This window comes from Myotis davidii, unplaced genomic scaffold (genome assembly GCF_000327345.1).
Source record: "Myotis davidii unplaced genomic scaffold, ASM32734v1 scaffold2141, whole genome shotgun sequence".
Classification (NCBI taxonomy): Eukaryota; Metazoa; Chordata; class Mammalia; order Chiroptera; family Vespertilionidae; genus Myotis; species Myotis davidii.
Genome location: NW_006290775.1, coordinates 9,427 through 14,964, shown reverse-complemented (window position 1 = coordinate 14,964; position 5,538 = coordinate 9,427).

Genomic DNA, 5,538 nt, shown 5'->3' with positions numbered 1-5,538 from the left:
AGAGCAGGGACAAAAGGGACAACCAACCTGAGGTAGAAAAGTGCTTTAAGATTCAAAACCGGAAATTGAGATTCTTTCACCAGATTGTAGTTTTCAGACTTGTTACTTGTATTCTGTCCTTGAATTTCCTTTGTTTGTTTCAACTCTTCTATACAATTAAAGTAACCATTTCATTCAGCTTTCTGCTTTGTCTGTTATATAAACAGTTGTTCCCTTTTTCTTTTCTTTTTCCCTTCAAAATGTTTTTTCCAAACATGTTCAGAAATATTTGGAATTTTCCATTTACTTCACTAGAAACATTGAAGTCAACAATAATTTCTTCTCAAATGACATATATCATTGTAAGTAATTTGTTCTGTGTTCACCATGAGTCCCTCACTCATTGTACATCGGTACCTTAACTGATCTTCCTGATACTGTAGACTTTATGATTGTTCCCTGTAAGTCTCAGTCTGTTGATAGTAATGCAATAGGATAGGAATGCCTAGGAACCGGCCTGGGTCCTACTACCTGTTCCTTAGAGCAGAGTCAATGTTTTGACCAGATGGATCCTTATGGTCTTTATTACATTTATAATAAGCATCATGGAACTATGAAAATGTAAGTTTTATTACTCACAGGTCCAGCATGCCCAAATGCCACACAGGAAAGTGAGTGAGTGTGTGTGCGTGTGTGTGAGTGTGTGGTGTGTGAAAGAGAGAAATCGACAGGCAGACAGAGGGATAGAAACTGAACTTCGACTGAAGGACTCTGTCTGTATTCTGGTCCAAGACAGGATGGCTAGAGTTTTATGGGTTTACATTTTCTTTAAAACATAAGAGGTGGAATTTGAGCAGGGGGAGAAAAAGTGGGTTCACCTATAAGGTCAGTTATCTAGGTTTCTACAAGGGGAATTTTGTAATATGTTAATCTGTGTAAGAATCAATAAAATTTTGCATTTAATTGCAAATAAACTTTGCTACCTAGATATATCCATTGTTTATGTGAATTTTTTTCCTCTGCTTGTATTCAAATTGCTTGTAATCTGATTATATACACGCCTAAGTGACCAAATGACTGAACAGCCGAATGACTGGTCACTACGATATGCACTGCCCACCGGGGACAAATGACCAATGCAGTAGCTGCCCCCTTGTGGTCAGTGCCCTCCCACAGCGAACCTCCTATGGCTGTCCAACCTCCCAAGGTCCCTTCCCCAGGCAGGCCAACCTCCTGCAGTCTAACCCCCTATAAGGCCAACCTCCATGGTCCCTCCCCCTGGCCGACAAACCTCCATTGGTCCCACTACCCAGATAGTTGGCCATCCCCGATTAGCCCTGATTGCCAACCAGGCCGAGGGATTCCACCTGTGCACTAATTCATGCAGTGGGCGTCTAGTTAAAAATAAAGTTGTATATATTTCAAGTTCCAAATCAAATTAAAATTAAAGGGGAACTAAAGAGGTGGTAGCAACATGAGTGCTTATGTAGTAGCAGTGTCATATATTTGTCAAAATGATTATCTGAGATGGATGTCTTTGAAAAAAAGCTTAGTCAGGTACTTGTGATACAAACATGCTACTGTATTTCATACATAACATTCAGGTTTCATTGTCTTATTTAGATGAGGGTCCAATTGTGGCAATTATAATAAGGACCCCAAGGGTCCATCTAATCACAATATTGACTCTGGTCTCAGGAAAACTAGTAGGAACCAGGCAAGTGCCCAGGCATTCCTTTCCTATTACATCATTATCAGTAGACTGAGATTTATAGGGAACAATCATAACTACCATAGTTGCTGGCAAAACTTGATTATCCAATATCTATCTCCCAGGGGAATCTACTTGGAAACATAGAGGAAAGGTTCAGAGATTGAAAGAGACAGTGTGGTACCATTTATATGACATTTTGAGCTAAAGATGAGGTAAAGCACCTGGAGCTACAGAAGGGAGGGAGGACATTGTGAGACAATAAGAAGAAAAGATGCTCAGTAATTAGAAATTTGCCCTGCTCTAGGTATCCTATATAATAAAAGGCCAATATGCAAATCAACCAAACAGAGGAACGGCTTGTCATAATGTCACACATTGACCACCAAGGGGCATACGCGCAGCACAGGAGCTGCCCTCTGGTGGTCAGTGTGCTCCCACAGGAGAAGTTCTGCTCAGTCAGAAGTCAGGCTCATGGCTGGCGAGTGAAGCAGTGGTGGCGAGAGCCTCTCCCACCTTCACAGCAGCACTAAGGATGCCAGGCATCTCCAAGGACTCCCGGACTGCGAGAGGGTGCAGCCAGGCTGAGGAACCCCACCAAGTGTACGTATTTTGTGCACCAGGCCTCTAGTAGGTCATGAATGTTATCTCTGATGATAATTCTTATTATTGGAAAGACTCAAAGTTCAAATATTTTAATGGGGAGATAAAAGTTCCTATCTGGCAACTAAAGGGGAACTCATAGGGGATGTATAAAAAAGAACTTTTTTATAGGAAAGAGGAAAGGACAATGGAGTTATTAAAAACAGGGGGAGAAAGGATTATTTGGGGGCCAAGACATCTTTTATTTGGGGGAAGACAGGAAGAAGAATTTCTCTCTTACAGATTCCCTCTTATTTCTGTGGGGAATGGGGCAGGCCATGTGACAGATTACCTTATTGGTCCTTGACCAGAAAATTCAGGGCTGCTTGAAAAAATAAGCCTTTCGGTGCTGTTGAAACTTCCATTAAATCCAGTATGAAATCTAGATTTAACATCATGGGTTTTTAACTGGAGTGATGCCATTTTGGGCCTATGGTTTTCTCTTTAACAATAGTATTGTGGAAGGAAGATGGCAGCCGGCAGGAAGGTAGTGTAGGAGAGTATGAGTGAGGGAGCAAAAGGGGAGTGTGTGGATATGTAGGGTGTGTGTATGTGTGCATGAAGAGCAGTCAGAATCCGCAGGGCTTTTGGGGGCTGGTGGACCAGGCTCCCCTAGCTGGGAAGTCTCTGCTACTGCTGAAATCTCTCCTGGGGCAGCCAGCTCTGCCACAGAGGCCACGGCATCTTGAAGGGGAGAGCTGCTGTGACTGGGAGCCTCCACCAGGGTGCCCTCAACACCAAGCCGGTACCCTACAGCCACTCCAGCCAGGGACCTGCTGCCTCGGTTGTGGACCCACAAACACTAAGACTACAACCTCCTTGACCACAAGCTCCTGTGAGATCTGGAACACGCTCCTCTCATGCCAGCATATGCTTTAGCCCTGGGCAGCACAACCATGCATGAAAACAGTCAAGCCTTAAACAACAACTCTGGGACGCACAACTGCAAAAATGCCCACCAAGCCCAAAGCATCAACACCAGGCCTGGTGACCATGTGACCTGCCAGGAAGGCCCTCGCTGTAGTCACAGGCACAGTGTGACTTGACACCTGATCTTTCAGTGAGAGTGAAAATGGGGAGACAGAAAAACAACCCCCAAAGGAAAGAAAAGGAGAAATCACCAAAAAAGAGCTAAATGAAATGGAGGCATGCAATTTGTCAGAAAAAGAAGTGAGAATAAGGGTCATATAGTTCATAAACCAGATGGATAAGAAAATTAACAACTTATGTATAAATCAAGAATAAGTAAAGTGTGATATACCTATAATAAAGAGCACTGTCGAAGGTTTCGACAGTATACTAGTGCACTGGAGATGAGGGGGTCCCTCAAGCCAGCATGGGCCCTATCACTGTCAGTGACCCCTCACTCCTTACCGCCCACTTACTCACTGCTCCTTAGCCCTGTGCCAGAGGCAAAAGTGGCTCCTGCCACCTTCAATGGGATGCTCTGCCGTGAGCCGGACTTTCTGGGTTGAGCATCTGCCCCCTGGTGTTCAGTGCGCAACATAGCGACTGGTCATTCTGGTCGTTCTGCCTTAATGGTCACTTAGGATTTTATTATATAAACTAGAGGCCCAGTGCAGGAAATTCATGCACAGGTACAGTCCCTAGACCTGGCCTGAAATCAGGGCCATCTTCCCTGGCTGCCCGCAGCTGGCACAGCCCCGACTGCCACCCACCCCAGTTCCAGGTCCGCCACCAGGCGATCGGAGCCTGATGGCCTGGGGAGGAACCAAGAGGTCAGCTGTTGCTGCCCACTCACCGGCTCCACACCTGCCACAGATCACCCTCTGTGCTGGGGGCACCCCCCAGGGCAGGGACATTGCCCAGGCACTGCTCCCAACCCCTGCCACCCACCCCTGATACCTGTTCACCATCGGGCGATAGGAGACTACCGGTCGAGGAAAGGGACCAAGAGTTGGTCAGTGCAACTCATAGTGACAGGTCGAACGGTCGTTCTGGTCATTCTGCTGTTGGGGTCTTTTGCAATTACCCTTTTATTATATAGGATATGCATAATCCATGGACATAAACATTAGTGTGGTGAAGGCCAGGGTGAGGGGGGATGGAGATGGAGGGGAGAAGGCAATGGAAAAATTGGCAGATATCTGTAATACTCTCAACGATAAAGATAAAAAATAAAAAATAGAATAAAATAGTAATTTTTTTCAAAGATGTTTGTAAGGGCATGTTACTTCTGGAGTGTCCAGGGGAGAATCAGTTCCCGCTCCTACTCCAGTCTCATGCCACATGGCCCTTTCTCCATCTTTAAAGCCAGCTGTGTAGCATCTTTAATCTCCCTTTGATTCCAACAATTCTTCCTTCCTCTTCCAAATGTTAGAACCACCATGATTTCATTAGTCCCCTAACAAGTTGCTATCAATAATAACTTTAAATGTCAATGGATTAAAAGTAACATATTATAAGTCTCTGAGGATTATGATGTGGATATCTTTGGAAGCTCGGCCTACTATGAAAATATTTTCAATAATGTATTCCATGGTGTCACACAAGGGCCCTTATATTAAAAAATTTAAAAAGGTATTTTTCAGAAGAATATCAAATTTATAAATACTTATTGTCATATATAAAAAGGTAATATGCAAATTAGGCCAGGACACCATAATGGGATGACCAGACAGGAGGAGGTTGCCCAGGTGAGGCCCTAACAGAGATGGAGACAGAGACAGGGGAACCTGCCCGAGCTGGCGCGGCAGCTCATGTGGCCCAGAGCGCACACAGATAGGGGGGCCTGGGAGGGGTGGAGGTGGCCGAACCAACCCCCCGGCTCAGGCAGCCCAAGAGTGGACACAGGCAGGGGTGAACAGAGGGCCTAGGGTGGAAGTCAGGCACAGGTGTTGGACGCCCACAGCGGCAGTCCGGCCTGATGCCAAAAGCAGCCCATGGGGTACCTCCTCACAAGGCGGGAGGTGGGGCCTCCTCACATGATTTCAATCACACGCTGGGCCTCTAGTAAAAGATAATTGAACAATGAACTTATAACAGCGTCTAGAATGAGTGAATACACTATACATTCAAAATTACATGCAAAATGATTTCTGGTTCTAAAGACCTAGAACTACCTCACCTGACTCTAACACAGCCACACCCTTCTACTCAAAGTGTGGTCCACAGACCAGCACCTACAGCAATAACACCACCTGGGAACTTGTTTCATTCAAAGAATCTCAAAATAAATAAATAAA